The sequence below is a fragment of the Schistocerca serialis genome, chromosome 3 (genome assembly GCF_023864345.2).
Source record: "Schistocerca serialis cubense isolate TAMUIC-IGC-003099 chromosome 3, iqSchSeri2.2, whole genome shotgun sequence".
Classification (NCBI taxonomy): Eukaryota; Metazoa; Arthropoda; class Insecta; order Orthoptera; family Acrididae; genus Schistocerca; species Schistocerca serialis.
The window spans coordinates 187,742,459-187,764,048 of NC_064640.1; the positions used below are offsets into that span (position 1 = coordinate 187,742,459).

Genomic DNA, 21,590 nt, shown 5'->3' on the forward strand with positions numbered 1-21,590 from the left:
AAAAGTTTATCATTGCCGATTGATAGGCCCCTCTTGGGACATAAACTTGGTCATAAAATGGAAACAGCGTGCGACAAGACTCATCCGACCCAATGACATTCTGCCATTGCACCACTGTCCACGTTTTATTGCTTCGGCACCACGTTTTCCTTTTACGGTCATTTGCATCACTTATGAGTGGTGTTGGAATTCAAACTCACCCTGCATTTCCCTGCTTATTGAGCTCCCACGGTATTGTTTTCGTGTTGACAGGAATCATGAAAGCGACATTCAATTCTGAAGTGACTTTTGCATCCGTTGTCCTCGTATTTTTCGTCACCATCTTCTTCAATGACCCTCCTTCACGATCACTCAACACACAGTTTCATCCGCGTTTTGACTTACCGAATGATGGTTTTCCGCTTTTCCCTATATATGGCATAAATCTTCGTCGCAGTACTTCTTGAAACACGAAACACATCTGATACGTTGTTTACAGAAGCACCAACCATACGAACACAAACAATATGCCCATTTTCGAATTCACTTAACTCCAACATATTGTACTCACAACTACATAGAACATTACTCTGACCACGCTTGAGACGTGCATCATATAGAGGACACTGCACCGTTGCTCTTCGTAGTCAAATACAATAATGCAACCTGCAGGCTTAGCTGGGAATTGCATTTATGTTCAAGCATGGGTTTCTCGCCGTGTTTCGCGATTTTTGCCCTCTCTCTGTACTGAATTCCACAACTATCAAATTGATAATTCCTTTATCCTGGATTTTTTTTAGAAGCTGCTATGCCATCTGTAGCATGCTCCATACGTAAAATAACTATATTCTTGTTAGACATTGCGTATACCTTGTTCTTATTAATGTGCGGCCTGTTGTTTAACGATAAATATGCAGACATTTTAATTTTTACCTACTCTATGAATTTTTAATTCAGTCTGTTCGTATTTTCCATTATTAGCCCCTTTCCTGCATCAGAGTGTGTTCATTGCTGTGTTCCCTAATGTTTACAACGTGACCTTCCTGTCGTTGCAACAGTGAGACGGTATGAAACCTGATGCATAATATTAAGTTGTGGTAGACAGAGCTCCTTGCTGAATACAGGAAAGGTTGGCTTCACCTCTTACAGATTTGATTCAGTGTGAAGGTGATATCTTGTGTGAAGACAGTTCTTCATTTCATTGTCCGAAATGTGTGTAAACCGAACGGACCTGAACAGATGTCTCTGCAAAAACACAGAGAGAGGTCAAATAAGAATGATACGATATGAAACGGAAAAAGGTGTTAGGGACTCATTCTGCCATGTCGACCGGCAATTGATGTTCCATCGATGGTTACTTCCCAGTCACGTGGCATACCGACCAATTCCATTCCCTTTGGTGACAGGAGCATTCTCACTAGAACACACTGGCTATACCGTAATATTTGAAAAGTATGGAAATGACAGAAATTAGTACAACTTACCGAATCAAAGAACAATTCTTGCGCTCAGTCCTTTGAGATATAAGTGATTTCGTAACCAGATATGGAATGGTTGTTTCTGTTGTGGTCTTGAGTCTAGAGAATGGTTTGATGCCGCTCTCCATGCTACTCTATCCTGTGCAAGACTCTTCATCTCCGAGTAAGTACTGCAACCTACATCTCTCTGAATCTGCTTAGTGTAATCATCTCTTCGTCTCTCTCAACGATTTTTACCCTCAGCGCTTCCCTCCAATACTAAATTGGTGATCCCTTGATGCCTCAGAATGTGTCCTACCAACCGCGCCCTACTTTTGGTTAGGTTGAGCCACAAATTCTCTTCTCCTCGATTCTATACAGAACCTTCTCACTAGTTACGTGATCTACCCATCTAGTCCTCAGCACTGTTCTGTAGTACCACGTTTCGAAAGTTTCTATTCTCTTCTTGTCTAAATTATTTATCGTCCATGTTTGACTTCCACACTTAGCTACACTCCATACAGATACTTTCAGAAAGGACTTCCTTTCACTTAAATCTATACTCGATGTTAACAAATTTCTCTTCTTCAGAAACGCTTGCCTTGCCATAGCCAGCCTACAGTTTATATCCTCTCTTCTTCGACCATCATCAGTTATTTTGCTTCCCACACAGCAAAACTCATCTACGGCTTTAAGTGTCTCATTTCCTAATCTAATTCCCTCAGCATCAAGTGATTTAATTCGAATATATTCCATTATCCTCGTTTTACATTTTTTGAAGTTCATCTTATATCCTCCTTCCAAGACACTGTCCATTCCGTTAAACTGATCTTATAGGCCCTTTGCTGCCTCAGGCAGAATTACAATCTCGTCGGCAAACCTCAAAGTTTTTGTTCCTTCTCCTGGGATTTCGATTATTACTCCAAATTTTTCTTTTGGTTCCTTCACTGCTTGCTCAATATACAGATTGACTGCTGAGGTAAGGTACAGCCCTGTCTCACTCTTTTCTCAATTTCTGCTTCCATTTTGTGCCCCTCGACTCCTTTAGGTGCAATTTGGTACCTGTACAAATTGTAAATAGCCGTTCGCTCCCTGTATTTTAAACCCCTGTATCCCTGCCACCTTTCGAATTTGAAAGAGGGTATTCCCACGAAGATTATCAAAAGCTTTCTCTAAGTCTGCAAAAGCTGGAAGCATAGGTGTGCCTTTCCTTAACCTATCTTCTAAGATAAGTCGTAGGGTCAGTATTGCCTCTCGTGCTCCAGCATTTCCATGGAATCCAAACTGATTTTCCCCGTGGTCGGCTTCTACCAGTTTTTCCATTCGTCTGTAAGGAATTTATGTTAGTATCTTGCAACCGTAACGTATTAAACCGATAGTTCGGTAATTTCACTCCTGTCAACATCTGCTTTCTTTGGGATTGTAATTATTATAACCTTCTTGAAGTCTGAGGGTATTTCGCCTGTCTCATACATCTTGCTCACCAGATGGAAAAGTTTTGTCATGACTGGCTTACCCAAGGCTATCAGTAGTTCTAATGGAATTTTGTCTACTCCCGGGGCCTTGTTTCGACTCGGGTCTTTCAGTGTTCTGTCACATTCTTCACGCAATATTATATCTCCCATTTCCTCTACGACCTCTTCCATTTTCATAATAGTGCCCTCAAGTACATCGCCCTTGTAGAGACACTCAATATAATCCTTCCACCTCTCTGCTTTCTCTTCTTTGCTTAGCACTGGTTTTCCATCTGGGCTCTTGATATCCATGTAGGTGGTTCTCTTTTCTCCAAAGGGTTGGGTTGGGTTATTTGGGGAAGGAGACCATCGAGATCATCGGTCTCATCGGATTAGGGAAGGAAGTCGGCCGTGCCCTTTCAAAGGAACCATCCCGGCATTTGCCTGGAGCTACTTAGGGAAATCACGAAAAACCTAAATCAGGATGGTCGGACGAGGGCTTGAACCGCCGTCTTCCCGAATGCGAGGCCAGTGTCTAACCACTGCGCCACCTCGCTCGGTTTTCTCCAAAGGCCTCATTAATTTTCCTGTATGTAGTATCTATCTTATCCATAGTGATATATGCTTATACGTCCTTACATTTGTCTTCTAGCCATCCATGCTTGGCCATTTTGCACTGTCTGTCGATCTCATTTTTGAGACGTTTGTATTCATTTTCGCCTGCTTCATTTACTGCATTTTTATATTTTCTCCTCTCTTCAGTTGCATTTAGTATCTCTTTCGTTACTCAATGATTTCTACTAGCCCTCGTCCTTTTACCTACTTGATTTTCTGCTGCCTTCCGTATTTCATGCCATGATACACGTGTATATTACATGGAGGGCGCATAAGTCGTGAAACAGCATTAATTTAGCGAAAAGCATGCTAAGGTGTTGTCACTGAGACTTCGACGTCCAACCTCTCATATGCATAGCCGTGCAGAAAGGTAGGAAGCTCTAACCAGAGCTCAGGAAGCTGGTGAGGAATATTGGTCCATTTAAACTGCAGTGCCACTTGTTCATAACTGTACGTGATAAGCTGCGTACTCTCAGGCGCCTGTAGCTAGGCAGCCAGGTGGTACATCAAACTCTCCCTTGAGACGGCCTGTGAACGACGGTGTACCGCTCTTGAGAGCAGGCCTACCTGAATTTGCGCAGCTCTGTCGACGCTGCAATAGTTTGTAAAAGAACTTCCGGGATTTCTGCAGAGACAGTCTCCTGCAGGTGCCTCACAGTGTGGGACTGAAATGGCGCAGCGATTGGAAACGTCTCCAAACTGAAGTACACTGGACAATACGATTCGTGTGAGCAAAACGTTTATTTTGTACACAAATTCAAAGTGAGATACTGGCGGTATATGAACCAAACGGGTTTCGAGTCTAGCCATTGTGAAATTGTGTCAACAATTAGATCAAAGCCGCCCAGACATGAGAGTTGATCATCAGGAAGTCCAAATTTTTCTCCACCGTATTTGCATTTTCTTGTCAATCTGAAAGAAATTTTGCGACGATGAGGCGTCACATAACAGTTCTCGAGTGGCTCTGTGACTAAGGGCGTGTTTTAATCGTCGAGGAATTGAACGATTAGTAGAACGTTCCAGCCTCTTTTTTTTTTTAAAAAAAAAAAGGTGCTTGCTAAGTATTTTGAAATATAGTTCCATATATCTGTGTCATTTTGAAGTGTAGCGCAGCAATCAGTAACTGTTACTTGGAAAATTTGTAGTAAGGACTATGGGACCAAACTGCTCAGGTCATCGGTCCCTACGCTTACACACTACTTAATCTAACTTAAACTAACTTAAGCTAAGGACCACACACACACCCATGCCCGAGGGAGGACTCGAACCCACGACTTGGTCTGCCATGATAATGTGTAATTTACGTTTCGATTTTCCCCTGTATATACGCGGCGGGAAGTCGTACACGAATACAGCCGAAGGAACTCCGTTACGTTGACTCCAATTCTTCGAAGTATTGGTTCTTTGAAGAATAATTGGGCGTCGTTACAGGTAAACATGTGTTCCACTGCGTTGTTATCACAGTGATAAGTACATTGTTTTAGGTGATAGAGAAATACCAGTGACATACTTCAGTCGGGAGCGTGTGCGTTCACATGCTATGTGACAATGTGCAGAAGCCTTCTGGTCATTGACTCCCCGTGCATGATACAGATGGCTTTTTCTCAGTTGTGTGTGTCGATCTGATGAAGTGAGAAACGAAGGAATCACACAGTGACAATCATTCCAGGTTAAAGTTTCACTTTGTGTCTGTATTACAACAATGTATGACTGGAGAAGCGCCGGCCGCTGGTGGCCGAGCGGTTCTAGGCACTTCAGTCTGGAACCGCGCGACCGCTACGGTCGCAGGTTCGAATCCTGCCTTGGGCATGGATGTGTGTGATGTCCATAGGTTAGTTAGGTTTAATTAGTTCTAAGTTCTAGGCGACTGATGACCTCAGAAGTTAAGTCGCATAGTGCTCAGAGCCATTTGAACCATTTTGAACTGGAGAAGCATTTCCGTACTATCATTATAATTTGTAACTTACTCTGTGAGCCACTGTTTATGGTAGAGTCGTTCGTGTACCATATTACCAGTATTACCTCACTCTAAAGGCATGGGAATTCAATATTATATACTTCGCACCACAATCTCACTCCTTTTCATTGCATTCCATAGTCTCGCTTCATTCAAGTGTACCAACGGCCTTACCTCATTAAATACACAGGTTCTCGTCAGATCGCCGAAATTAAGCAACGACGGAAGTAGCCAGTTCGTGGATGGGTAAACGTCTGGGTACAACAGGTGCTGTTGGCTCCTTTCCCTTTGCCGTTACGGTAAAAGGGAGTAAGGTTGGTGACGTAAAGCCCTTGATCACCAGCCTTGGCCCAAGTGACCTGGACTAAATTCCAAATTTCTCTGGAGTGTCTCATGAAGTGAGCCTACGTGATGTTGTTGATGATGATTCGTTGCCTGATGGGGACGATAAGATTCCCGGCGGGGTCAGGGATTTTCTCTGCCTCGTGATGGCTGGGTGTTGTGTGCTGTCCTTAGGTTAGTTAGGTTTAAGTAGTTCTAAGTTCTAGGGGACTAATGACCATAGATTTTAAGTCCCATAGTGCTCAGAGCCATTTGAACCATTTTTTGGGGACGATAAGCTACACTACACTACACTACACTGCACATACACCCGTTACAGTCATATATACTTACCAAATACATGTAAGCACACAACTCTCACACTTCACAAAGGGAAGGTACCAGTTGTCGCGAAGGTTAGGAAAAACCTATCCAGTTAGGCGCCTGAACTTGGCTTCCTGACTCTCCTAGCCAACAATGCCATACGACTTTACATTACTCTATCCAAGTGCTCATATTTTCATATACTGTTGCAGATATCAGGTATGATAAGAACACAAGTAAGGGGATTGCACAATGCTAAAAATTTCTACTGCAAAACGCTTGTACGTCTAGAGTAAATCACGTGAATAAATACATAGCTACTACTAAGTGTTTCATGCAACTTCCTCGATGAAATAACTTCTTATTATCTATTATGGAACATCACTCTAATATGGTAACTAAAGTAGAAATTGGTCTATTTTCCTGAGTATAGTTTTGTTGATGAACTGACTGAGTCTAGTTATGAGGAAACCTACAACTAAATTTCATTACAAACTACGAACCGAAAAGACCCCGAGGTAGACCAGCGTCTGCTCGTGGCAACATGAGAAAGCAAACAACAACTTTATCAACAATTTTATCGCATATGCATGTCTTCCTGTACGCAGAAGAGCTTAAATTTCCGCCACGCACCACAATTTTGCCACGTCCATTCAGCCTTTGCCACTGAGCACTGCGGTTGGTCCGTGCAAAGACGTCGGCAGCCTATAAATAAAGCACCAGTCGTCGTACGGCTTCCGGAGTTAGAGTGTACCGCGAATGTTCGGAGGCAGTTAGTACGGGTGGTTTTGAATGCTCGAGCAAGGGCCCGAGAACGCTGGTGCCGAATGTTCGATTTCCATGAAGCCTAGGTTTATTTATAGGGCTTCGCGGCGACAGCCGATGCCACAGTCACTTTTAATTATGTTCTCTAAATTGGTCAACTAGTTGTTCACGCCGCAGACTGTTAACGTTTTAGATTCTGTACCGAGTCGACAGAGAGAGAATTTTTGTGTCGGCGTCTATGTGCTCCGATGAAGCCATATTTCGTGTATGCGCCGCACGAAAGAGTCTCAGAGTTCGGGTGCCGGAGCTCCAGAAGCTGCAAATTACCATCAAATACGTACCGTGTATTTTTTTGTTTGCAGTAAAAATTTTCTATCGTTGTTCGTCCATGAGCACAGTCAATCCTTTCGGAAAACTTTCCTTTTCTTTGAAACCGTGCCCCATTGCATAGATCACTTGATGCATAAGGAGCGCATTATCAAAATTTTAGTTACGACAGTAGGAGCGATGGCCTCACAGTGGCCTCCATTAATTTGTTTCTGTGGGACGAAATTTACAGGGCTATGGTCGGATACTACCAAAAACTATGTTCTATGTATTTTGACCATTTTCAATGACATTGCGCCACATATGATTTTTATACATCTTACAAGCCAGAAAAGTTATTTACAGTCAGTGGCCTCGCTATTTTTATTAGCTTTATTCGTTATGCTATTAATGTGCGTGAATATACAGATCTTACCTTCAGTCTTTAATTCTTGAAAAACTACTCACATTAGGATATTTCGCCACAGACACAGTATAAATTTAGCTGAAAATCGATGTATGTACCTCCCTTGTAAGTCTAATTGTGACGACGTGAGCAATAACAGTGCTCTTTCTCTGGTGAGTTAGTCACATGGATGGTTTCTAATGATAACACACCTATTTCCTGATATCTTATCACGTAGAAAATCTGCAAAAGTGATAGGTATCATGTCCGAGAGGGAGGAGGAGGAGATTAATGTTTAACGTCCCGTCGACAACGACTTCTTTAGAGATGGAGCATAAGCTGGGATTAGGGATGGATGGAGAAGGAAAGCAGGGAAGCAGCCGTGCGCTTTCGAAGGAACCATCCCAGCATTTGCCTTAAGTGATTTAGGGAAATAACGGAAAACTTAAGTCAGGATGGCCGGATGCGAGTTTGACCCGTCGTCCTCCAGAATGCGAGTCCGTTGTTGTACCAGGTATCAAGTACACCACGTCAGCATCGCTGCTTGTAAGTGGGACGATATTCAATATCCGGGAGAGTACATTCCATCATGACAAAACTGTGCGAACTAATCTCTGAAAGGAAAAAACACTTTGCATTCTTGAAAGCCTAGTACGAGACTACTTAATATTGTTGAAACAACCAGTTTGAGGAGATGTGTTAGGTATGGTGGTAGTAACTGCGTCCAGGGTGCGTTCATCACACAGTATTCGAGAAATAGTAGAGTACGATGGGTCAGGGAAAACATTTGATGAGGACATTATGTGTCCTTTGTAGATTACGTTGCATCCACAGTCAGTACGAGGTAGGTTATAAGGTTCATTGTCACCCATAGCGTCATTTGATGACAGTAGTGAAGACGTCGTGTGAAAGGCAACGTTCAACGGCGGTACAAGTAAGTCCAACCATGTGCTACGTCCCAGCGATACGGTGGTTATCTGACAGCAAGTGCCGAAAGCAACGAACCAGATGAGTGCCTATTACTGAAACATGAGGTACTAAACAAACTTACATAGTGGGACGGAAAAAATAAAGGGACCTTTCACAAAGATTAACTAAAGGAAGACAAATTGCAAGCAAGATCTTTAGCCGTTTTAATCCAAATTACCCCTGTAAATGTGTCTCTCATCGTAAAAATGATACGTGTATGCTCACGTAACTCCACAATGTACATCCTAAAACCCAATGACAAGAAAATGATTAACTTCAATGGAAAGTTTAGAACCATTCATTGCTGCAGGACATGTCTTGACTAGCTCTGCAACTCACACTTTTCTTATTGAGCTGAAAATTGAACTTAAAATAAGTAAATACTGAACATAAGGCAGTTCATCGGATGTTCATTTCGATAAAAGCAGTTCATCGAAATACATCGACGGGAAAAAATAGCAACACCAAAAAGTAATTAAAGTTGAGTAATGAAATTTCGGGAACACATTTGTTTAGATAACGTATTTAAGTGGTTAATATTGCACGATCAGGGGTTAATGTAAGCGCGAGATAACGCATTGCAAATGTGAAATGCTCGTACGTTAATAACGAGTAAAACTGACAGAGTGTTGAATGCAAGCATGCAAACATGCGCGCATTGTGTTGTACAGGTGCCGGCTGACAGTTTGTGGGATGGAGATCCACGCTTCTTGCACTTGGTCGAACATTACAGGGACTGTTAATGCTTTTTGTGGATGACGCTGGAGTTGTAGTCCGGTGATGTCCCTTATGTGCTCGATTGGAGAGACATCTGGTGGTCGAGCAGACCAAGGCAACATGTCGACACTCTAGAGCATATTGTGTTACAACAACGGTATATGAGCAAGCGTTGTGCTGTTGAAAAACAGCCTCTGGAATGCTGTTCATGAATGGCAGCACAATAGGTCAAATCACCACATTGATGTACAGATTTGCAGCCATTGTGCACAGCATAACCATGAGAGTGCTCCTGCTGTCATACGAAATCGCGACCCAGATCATAACTCAAGGTGTAGTTCCACTGTGTCGAGTACACAGACAGGTTGGTTGCAGGCTCTCAATTGGCCTACTTAGAACCAACACACGGCCATCATTCGCACCGAGGCACAACCTATTTTCATCAGAAAAAACAACAGACCTCCACTCTGCCCTGCAATGTGATCTCTCCTGATACCATTGAAGTTGCAAATGGCGGTAGTTTGGGGTCAGTGGAATGCACGTTGCAGGGCGTCTGGATCGAAGCTGTCGTTGTAGTAACCGACTTGCAACAGTTCCTTATGTCACTGTGGTGCTGCTGCAGATGCGGTATAATGCGCCAGACCAATACGACGAACACGATGGTCTTCCCTCTTAGTAGTGCCACGTGGCCTCCCGGAGTCTGCTCTTCTTGCGACCATACCTTCCCATGACCATCGGTGCCATCAATCATGTACGGTGGCTACATTTGTACCAAGTCTTCCTGCAATATCGCGGAAGGAACATCCAGCTTCTCGTAGTCGCATTGGTTGGTTCAAATGGCTCTGAGCACTATGGGACTCAACTTCTGAGGTCATTAGTCCCCTAGACTAATCTAAGGACATCACACACATCCATGCCCGAGGCAGGATTCGAACCTGCGATCGTAGCGGTCTCGCGGTTCCAGACTGCAGCGCCTAGAACCGCACGACCACTTCGGCCGGCCGTAGTCGCATTACGCGACCTCGTTCAAATTCAATGAGGTGTTGATAATGGTGTCTTTGTCACCTTAAAGGCATTCTTTTCTAACATCAACTAGCTACGTCCAGTCTCAGAGGTGAATAACGCCCACGACCGTTGCAGCGCGTATTTAAAGTAAACCTTATTTGCATCCTCATACTGGCGCTACTGGCGCCACTCTTACGCAACTGGCGCTAAATTTGAATAGACATCATCTTTCAGGTGTAAAAACACGCGTACCAACTTTTGTTTTTGTCGCACAACTCCTTTCTTGGGTCTGTGATTTTTTTTCGGTCAGTGTATGCTGTGCTCGCGCCTTCTGTGGTTAGTATGAATATAGTTCCTAGGACCAAAAAATGACTTCAGAAGAAAAAAATTCGTCAAAAATTTTAATTTTACTTCAGTTATTATTCAAAAAGAGACACAAAAATTCATGGACGTTATAAGCGTGTATCTGCTAAGGAAACAGGTGCGGTACACACATTCACAGAAAGCATGAAAACTGGCCCATATGTTTTATAATCCCTGTAATACTATTTAAAGTGTTGGAAAGTAACGTAAGAGACGACCTCAACACGACCAGATGACTCAATGAAAATTAGGTACTGATCTTGGTACATTCAAACAAAGACGCGTTTCGAATACAGACATTGGCTTACTCACATGGATTCCCAGTTACTAAAGTATGCTCCCCAAACATACACGAAAAATCGCCAAATATTGAGTCTTACCAATAAAACGGAAGTCAGCAACGATCTCACGAATAATCCTGTACTCTGCAGCTTAGAAGTGTTCATCTCAATAATACATAAGCCAAATATCTGAACTTTACAAATCATAAGGAGACAGTACGACGTTAAAAGGTTCAGGCTGCAACCAACACATGAGTGTCTGGCTGTCCACAAGGCCCTGCCAAACTTGAAACCCTGCGCCAAGCAACCTGATTGACTGCGCTCAAAGCACAGCTTGAAGATCAGCTTTCTCCATTACTCAGACAAGACAAGACTTCCCTTATAGACGAAAAGCGTTTTCGAGTCATGTGAGTGACACGCAAATCGCGCACTGATGGCTAACATGAAAGACGTATAGCAGATGGCTTTCTGTATCTCACGAAAACCTAACTTTCAACAACTGTCTTATGGGGTGCAATCAAGATATATCCCTCAGCGGCCAGCAAGTCGCTCTTATGAACACTGGAAAGGTAAAATGAGATAACGAGAACTCCCACAAAGGTTTATAAACAATCATTCCTTTCGCACTCCATCAGTGGATTAATGGAAATAATCCTTAGTTTCTGGTCAAATGAAAAAAGTCTTTCACGAGGTACTTTATAGTTAACAAGCGCGTATAAATGTACATGTCTCATAATTTTTCGGACGAAAAAGCACGTCTGGGAATACTAATAGAATCACATATAAATGTAGACATATAGAGTGTTCACTTAAGTTAATGTAATACCTACAACTTTTGAGGTAGAAGCGATTTAGATCGATGAGGCCGATAGCTAGTCACTTGTCCATGTACTACGAGTATATGGACAACTACGAGTTATCATAGTTGACATACTATACTACGAGTTCTAACTTTTTTAAAGAACCAACGCCTTAAATAAAAGGGTATATGATATTTCGTTTCACCTAGGATACGTAATGTCATAATACGGGTATCGGTATGATAGTATGACCGCTGTCCTAAAGTTCTACTCTAGAAAACAACTAACCAAAAAAATTGCTGTGTTTGAAGAGTTTGCAGTTTGTACTTACTAATTTCAAATCAAATACCGAAACGGCAAATAGGGGATTGTGCGTTTCGTCCGCAAAACAAGCGATTAGCGGCGTGGACATCAGTTTTATCGAGTATATCGGCGGCGCGCAGATAAATGAAGCGGCCGTGTAACGAGTTCTGGTATCGCGGCGTTGTTCATCAGGGCCTGATCCCTCGGCCTCAACTTCTCTCTCAGAGCTAAAACTTTCATCTCCGGCTAGCCCAACCACTTCCACATTTTCGTCTCTCCCACTTGCCGCTTAGTTCCAAATTTTCACACAGTAGGGACAAAAAGCTCTACTTTCTCAGCTCCAGCAGCAAAGATTGTAATTTTTTACAGACTATTTGTCGCAGTGATAACTCTTATATCGTTACCGATAACGACTGTGTGAGTTTCTGTGGAAAATAAAACTTACGTAATATTCTGTCGTTCCATCTTGTGTAAATGGAATGGGGCTGCGGATGGTCAAAGATTTTAATAAAATAAATAAAGATAGCCGTAATTTTGTTAATTTTTTCATTTAACTATCAGTCTCGGTGCCCGAAAATGATGTCAATGAGTCACCTAAACTGGTAGTCAAATATAATAATTAATACAATTACCGCTGTAGGTATTTATTTTCTTCGCGTTGCCTAATATTTGATTACGTCAAAATCTGAGTACTTGGTACGTGACAGAAAAGCCACGTCCTTGATCTTCATCACGATTATACTTACTAAACACGTTCACCTGCCAGTACAATCATGAATGGTGACTTGCGTTCAATATCAAAATGATCTCAAAATGAACTGCAGATCGTTAAACTGAACCGAGAAGTAGTCTTTCAACATTTTCGTGCAGCAGTTACTTGCATTCTCGTCTATTTTAACCCACCGCTCTATCAGATCCTATCAAAAAACAGCGTAATGCTAGATGTATGTATAAAATCTGCGTCTACGTCTATGTCTACATCTATATACATAGATAATCCGCAATCCATCGCACGGCAGGTGGCGGAGGGTTTGGTGTTTCACTCGCAAACAGAGCGAGGGAAAGCGATTGTCTACATGCCTCTGTATGAGCCCTAATTTCTCGTATCTTATCTTCATGGTCCTTACTGGAGAAACTGTACAATGTAAGAAATACGTCTTGCCTTCATGCAGTTAAAAAATTTATGACATCCATCTGAAATAAAACGAAACTAGTCCACATACTAATCCTGCCAAATACCTATAACTATGATTTAGTTCAACAAGACACAAACAACAAAACTACAGACAACTCGAGATACCATGAATGCTTGCGTAAGATACGAGCATAATATTCGGATATTTCATCATGTAAGCAATTTTCCCAATCTCACTTTATTCGAGTGAATACGTGACGTGATACTCACGCACTTGGTTTTATTTACCGATTTCTTAGCCACTGAACTCCTCGGTGTCTATCTTTGCATGTCTAATGTCGATCATCATTCCGTAATTAGACATTATCTGATGTATCCAGTATCATGGCTGTACCTGTACGTAACACCAAATATTTCTCCATCCCAGTCTCCATTTCATTGAGTCATATCCGCCCAGTTACTACCATCAAGGGTCATTTCGATGTCCATTGCATCTCCATCATAACTATTCCAATGAGTGCTGCTTTCATGAGGTATGTGTACTTACATTATGATTTTCAAATCCAGTTATTTCATCGTAACATTCTAAAAATTACACCACTGATCTATAAGTGTAAAGTACAAAGGAAAGGCTGTCATTTGAAACCGGTGGGACTCGTCAGAATAATAATTGATGAAAAGTGAAAGTGCTTATTTACATGATTTCATCTAGTTTAAACACCGAATTTGCGGAGGACAATGAGTACAACCCTCAAGAAATTCTAGTTTCCAATACATCTCGTATTTGATTACGCTCAATAGTCAGTGGCCGTAAAAGTAACACCTGTTCCATTTGTGTAATAGCAAAATTATAAACTAAGGCAAAATGAGTATTGAGCTCGGCCTGCAGTCATTCTGAACTTTCAGTAGGGGGCCATATTACAGACGCTGTGCGTCATATAAACAGGTACTCTTAAAATTACGGGAGCCCACGTTCCAATATAAATCAGAGGCTACATAGCGTTCTGTTTCACACAAGGGCCGTAATAAATGTGACGGTAAAACTACAAGTACTCAGAATTACACGTCCGCGCATCATGTATGAATAGTGTAGGATGGGGCTATCGTGACAGCAGTGTATTATGAATCTCCTGTTACGCACCAAACGGAAGATTCCAGTGACCGACGGCCACCTGTGGATGTGGAATGCAAGTGTGACTTTTGAACAGACAGTACTTCCTAAGGGCAGTAAGTATAATTGAAGATAATATATTTTGAATAATTACTTTAACCGTACATGAGAATTACAGAGGCATTTCACTTTTGCCGATAACTTACAAAATTTTATCCCCGTGTCCTCCAAAGAGAACACGAAAACAGCTAGAACATACAATTTCAGGTTACCAAGCAGAGTTTCGACCTAATAGATCGTGGCGAGAACAGATCTTTAATCTTAAAACTATTTTAAAAATTAAAGCAATCAGGTCGAAACGAATAGTCTGCACATTTGTTGATTTTAGAAAAGCATACGTTTCTATAGATAATCTCTATGCCGTATCCTAGAAGAATGCGGACTACATACCAAAACTCGAAAACTGATCGAACAAACACAATCAAAAACCAAACCAAAAATTAAATTCATAGATGACATTTTGGAACCAGACTTAGTTAAAGCAGGAGAAAGACAAGGAGATTGGATCTCGTCACTATAAATCAACATAATTTTACACAAAGTAATGAAAAAATGGGAAATGGAACTACGAAAACAGAAATTTTTTAAGCCAATCGAACTAGGAAGAGGTCAAGGAAAATTGAACGTTCCATACTTTAGCATTTGCAGATGACTTGGCGATCCCAAAAAATGGTTCAAATGGCTCTGAGCACTATGGGATTTAACTACTGTGGTCATCAGTCCCCTAGAACTTAGAACTACTTAAACCTAACTAACCTAAGGACATCACACACATCCATGCCCGAGGCAGGATTCGAACCTGCGACCGCAGCGGTCACGCGGTTCCAGACTGTAGCGCCTATAACCGCACGGCCACTCCGCCCGGCACTTGGCGATCCCAACCGACAGTGAAGAAACAGCAGTAAAACAAATCGAGATCTGCAAATCTCCTTTGAGAAGACTGAATTCATGTGTTCCAAATTAGATATTCCGAAACTTAAAAAAAATGGTAAAATCAACAGAATCAAACTCTTTAAATATCTTGGTGAAATTATTGTACCAACAGGAAACCAAACAATAGCACAAAAAACAGTTTGCAGAAAATGAGGAAGGCGTCCAGACTTGTTACAGAATTGTTATAACAAAAAATGACTGTCAAAACGCACTAAAATCAGACACAAAGAAACAGTAATAAAACCGACAGTAACAAAGTAAGTGAAACACTCTCATTGAATCGAAAACTAGATTTACAAGAAATTAGGAAAGCAGAGAGGAGGATTATTAGAAAAATTCTGAGACCACGATACACACAAGGTGGGTACGGACTGCAAACCATCGAGACAACAGAAAAAGTATCAAACACCGAAATCGACCTCAGAAAGAGACGAATGAATTTCTATGGACACCTAGACAGGTTACCTGGAAACAGACTAACTAAACGTCTATTGGACTGTGTGACATCCCGTAAGGCATCAATACCTTGGGAAATGATGTTAAGAAGGATTTGACAAAAGCAAAAATTGTTGTCACAAACACGTCAGACAGGGATACATTCAGAAGCAAAATTGATAAGTGGAAGATTATTCCAGAGATGGAACTAAAACCGTTCCGACCAAAGTGGACCGAAGAAAGAAAGAAGGCCTTCTGTTAGAAAATGAAGAAATATTGGGAAAATAAGATGAACCCTAAGAAAGATTGAAACTCACCTGCTTATCCTATGGGGACATTCGCTAATAATAATAATAATAATAATAATATATGAAGGTTTTGCTACAATACTGTTTATCTAATACTCATCTTTTGCGACCATTTATTCATACAAATATATCTCATCTAGTTGTTTCGACCATCTCCCAGGTTTTTTTCTGTAGGTCCTTCTGAAATAAAACAACTAGAATCTGTAATAAAAAAAGCTCCTACATATGAACTAATCGTCATACATGTAACAAATCAGATATAGAAAACACTGAAGATGCCTAAAACAATTTGGTAACAAGTATTTGATTAAAAAGAAAACGAAAATTCAGTTGAAAAAGACGAGTAACAGTTATTTTTACATCCAAAATAAGCAGCATTGGACTATCAACTGATGGAAAGACTGTGAAAATATTAACAAAATAATACTATCGCAAAATTAAACTTTTCTTCCATCGTTCCCCTTAACTACAGTCCTCCATAATCTGTTATTCCAATTAAAAGAGCCTGCCTCGGTTTTTCCTCTGAGGCAATAACATGAAACGGAAATCACTTTTAGAAACGAAAATGTACAGCTCTTTGGTTGCAACAGCGACGGAAGGAAATCCGCGGGCTGGGAGAACACACATCTTCCACGGGCGAGCGCTCGCTGCAGCGTGATGAACCATCTGCGGCCCACGAGTTTAAAACCAACAAGCAAAACCACGACCGTCAATCTGCCATCGTAGGCAGATTTTTTTTCCACCTCCGATGGGAGTTGCAGCAGTTCGCAACGACCGCAAACACAGTGACAAACTCCAAGTGACGCCCAGTACAGCACCACACAACAGCATGTTTTGCGCCTTATTAACAATGTTTAAAGCTTTCTCCAATCTTGTGCCACAGAAATTGACTTTAGTCAGAAAATTCTGTTTCAGCGCACGTTCTTCCTGCACCACCTTGAAGGATAGTTCTTGACACTCGAGATATCTGGAAAGAGATGCCTCTGTCCGCAATACATCAATATACTCAAATATTTCGAAGCTGATCATCAGATTGCGAGCATACCTGACTAGCTTCTCTTTGTTTATCTGAAAAAATTTGAAGCAGTTAGCGTATTCCAATTCTTACTTTTCAGGATGTAAAATCTTCGCGCATTTTCTATCATGATCTACTTATGTACCGGTTTCGAGTGATTTAAATCGCTTTGATTGCGATTCTTTAATCCAGAATAAATAATTCTCATAGAAGCATCTAAACAATTGTTAACCCTTTAAACGGACTTAGCTGAGTTTAATACGTAATTTCAATTTCTCCTAGAACAATTTTAAGGCACGAGAAGTATAACAACAAATTTAGATCGTCACGTTAATCGCGCAACGTTTTTGGCGGTGATTTAATTACTTTACAGACGGCTCACAGTCTGGCACAAGTCCATCAACTGGACATTAGATCTTCCTGTTTGCGTGTCTGTAGTATCCGATAGTGAATTGCATCGTCTTGGTGGTTGTAATGTATATATTTGTACATACTAGCTCATACTAGTGTCGTGTTAGTGTTGCTAGTGGAAGAGACTGAAGAAGATGGAACCTATCGCCAGCATATAATGTACTCCTTTCGGTTAGCACCAACCTTAACATCCCCATCTCATGGACATATATCTTCAATAGAACCACATGCCCTCAGTGCACTTGACACTTCTTCCATGTTTGGAATTTAACTCAAGACACTGGTGCAATGATTAGTACAAAGGATGATTGGACCACTTACTCTGCTCCCATTGCCGGCCAAATACTGGCGATGAAAATTTCTTATACTTGCAGAAACGGAAACATCTAACACTGAGCTAATTTTGTGTGTTCATGTACTTCGTTGCTCGCTCTATGAACTGTTGATGCTGGCAGAATTTGGGGTCGTATTTTAGATGTCGTGTTTGAGATTCTAGAGTCGGTGGAGACAATGTGCCCAGATTGTGCTATCTTTATCTATTTGTTTTCGCTGCAGAATGAAGATATTCCCAAGGTTTCTCCAGGCATTTCGGATCTTAACTATATCGGTGCACGCTCTTTCTACATATCCTCTTATGTCATGTTCCCATTTCCAATAGATCGTCGTCTAAGTTGACCATTTCCTCAAGGCATCTACTATTCATTCGCCTGACTGCAAGTCTTGTGCACCTCTGTTTCATCTTCATTTCTGTCATAAATATCTCTTACAGTCCCAAACGTTCGCTGCTACATTTGCTTTTCTGTATCTTCTTGTACTTTCCTGCAAATACCTCTTCACTGCTCGGTGACCAACCATCACTATAGTATCGAGACTCCATATCTCACCGTCTTAAGTGAACACGACAATCACAAATTGTTCCACTTCAGACGCTTTGGAACTTGAGTTATTAAAATCCCGAAACTTCCTGGCAGATTAAAACTGTGTGCCGGGCCGAGACTCGAACTCGGGATCCTTCCCTTTCGCGGACAAGTGCTCTACCATCTGAGCTACCCAAGCACGACTCACGGCCCGTCCTCACATTTCGAGTCTCGGTCTGGCACACAGTTTTAATCTGCCAGGATTTTTCATATCAGCGCACACTCCGCTGAGGAGTTAAAATTTCATTCTCTTAAAATCCTACTAAATTTGCTAAATGAGCTCCAGGCCGTCTTGACTCATCTGTTTATTCTTTTTCTGTCCGTCCACTCACTGTCTTCAGCTGCCCTAAACAGAAAAAATCATCAATTGTGTCTTTTGTCTCATTGTCAGTTTATATTATTCTCTTTCCAATGTGTTGAACGAATATTATTTTAGTCTTATTATCACTCTGAAGAGGCAAAGAAACTGGTACACCTACCTACTATTGCGCAGGGCCCCCGCGAGAACAAAGAAGTACCGCAACACGAGTTGGTATGGACTCGACTAATGTCTGAAGTAGTGCTGGAGGGAACACACACCATGAATCCTACAGGGCTGTCCATAAATCCCTAAGACTGCGGAGGTGTGATGATCTCTTCTGAACATCACGTTGCAAGCAATCCTTAATATGCTCAATAATGTTCATGTCTGGGGAGCTTGGCGGCCAGCGAAAATGTTTAAACTCAGAACAGTGTTCCTGGAGCCATTCTATAGCAACTCTGGACGTGTGGGGTGTAGCAATGTCCTGTTGGAATTGCCCAAGTTCGTCGGAATGCACAATGGACATGAATGGATGCAGTTCAAAAATGGTTCAAATGGCTCTGAGCACTATGGGACTTAACATCTATGGTTATCAGTCCCCTAGAACTTAGAACGACTTAAACCTAACTAACCTAAGGACAGCACACAACACCCAGCCATCACGAGGCAGAGAAAATCCCTGACCCCGCCGGGAATCGAACCCGGGAATTGGATGCAGGTGATCAGACAGGAAGCCTACGTACGTGTCACCTGTCATAGTCGTATTTAGACGTATCAGGAGTCCCACCCATATCACTCCAACTGCACATGTGCCACACCATACAAAATGGTTCAAATGGCTCCGAACACTATGGGACTTAACATATGAGGTCCTCAGTCCCCAAGACTTACAACTACTTAAACCTAACTAACCTAAGGACATCACACATATCTGTTCCCGAGGCAGGATTCGAACCTGCGACCGTAGCAGCAGCGTGGCCCCGGACTGAAGCGCCTAAAACCGCTCGGCCACCGCGGCCGGCTAAACCATTACAGAGCCTCTACCAGCTTCAACAGTCCCCTCCTGACATGCAGGGTCCATGGGTTCATGAGGTTATCTCCATTCCCGTAAACGTCCATCCGCTCGATACAACTAGAAACGAGACTCGTCCGAGCAGGCAACATTGTTTCCAGTCATCAACAATTGAATGTCGGTGTTGATGGGCCCAGACGAGGCGTAACAATTTTGTATCCTGCAGTCAGGAAGGGTGCACGAGTGGGCCTTCGGCTTCGGAGGCCCGTATCGATGATGTTTCATCGAATGGTTCGCACGCTGACACTTGTTGATGGCCGAGGAATGAAATCTGCAGTAATTTGTGGAAGGGTTACACTTCTGTCACGCTGAAAGTTTCTCTTCACTCGTCGTTGGTCCTGTTCCTTCAGGATCTTTTTCCGGCTGCAGCGACGTCGGAGATTTGATGTACGAGGGCTATTCGGAAAGTAAGGAACGGTAGGTCGTGAAATGGAAACCACACTGAAAATCAAAACTGTTTTACTTGCAACAGTTAGCTACAACTTCCAGCTACTTATCTCCATAGTCGCCGATCCGACTTAGACGTTTGTCGTAGCGTTGTACCAACTTCCCAATACCCTCATTATAGAAGGCAGCCGCTAGTGTTCCCCGCCAATTGTCTACGCTGCCCTACAGCTCGCTGTCTGTGCCAAAGCCAACGGTTCATGTGAGCAGAGATGAAACACGGAGGGAAACAATTATGGGCTGTATTGTAGGTAATCAAACATTTCCAATTGAAAACGGTGCAGGAGCATCTTCATTTCCCCTCCAGAATGCGGCTCTGAATTATCTAGAAGAATAAGACGCACGACAATAATGTAATGTTGGCCGCATAGCTCAGGTGAAATTTCTCACCAGGCCCTCGTATTTGGCGGGAGACACTATTGTTCTAGGTATCTTTATGTGCTGCCTGTGTGCTCAGAACTAAAACTAACGACGTAACGCGATCGACAGGCATACTAGAGACACTGCCCAACACACCTGTGCAAAACTTCATCGGCTTTTCACTGTGGTTTCCATTTCACGACCGATCGTTCCTTACTTTCCGAATAACCCTCGTATTACCGGATTCCTGATATTCACGGTACATTCGTGAAAGGTCGTACAGGAAAATCCACACTTCATTGCTACCTGGGATATGTTGTTTCCAGTCGCTCGTGCGCCGACTATAACACCATGTTCAAACTCACTTAAATCTTAATAATCTGCTGTTGTAGTAGCAGTAACGGATCCAAAACTACTCCAGACACTCGTTGTCTTATATAGGCATTGCCGCCCGCAGCGCCGTATTCTGCCCGTTTTCATACCTCTGTATTTGAATACACATGGCTGTACCTGTACCTTTGTCACTTCAGTGTATTAACAAGCCTACTTTCAAACTATTTCTGTGAAGTTTTTCCACTGTTTGTGACGTCCGCATCCGTGGCTGAGCGATAAGCGGCGATTCTGCCTTGTTTGCGGAGTGGCCGCGTTGGATGGCAGCACTGCCAGGGATTACACCATGGTGGCAGGACGGAAGAGGACGTGCTAGCCCTACTGAGGTCAGCTGAAGAGCTGCTCGAATGAGAAGCAGCGGAGCCTCGTAAAGCTGACAACGGCTGGGACAGCGTGTGCTGACCACAAGCATAAAATACGCTATTGTGGATGATGACATCGCGTCCAGGCAGCAGCGCGTGGTCTTCAACGGAGGAAGCTATTTACGTTTTATTGATTCTTCAAGTTTATCTATACTAGAGGCGCACGGTACAGTGCCACCAGAGAAACCTGCGTAGTTTACGTACATTCCATTAACACGTATTACTTCTTTTTCCTTGTTTAGGGACCTGAAAACTACTCCTAGAATGCTGAGAGTTATTTTAGTAATATGGAATCTCCTTGTCCTAGTCCTCTT

General features: G+C 42.3%; 1 protein-coding gene across 1 annotated transcript in view; it reads left to right on the top strand.

Moving 5' to 3' along the window:
• LOC126471563 (neuronal cell adhesion molecule-like) overlaps positions 1-21,590 on the top strand; it is a 761,819-nt gene that overhangs the window by 285,789 nt on the left and 454,440 nt on the right. The window lies entirely within an intron of this gene.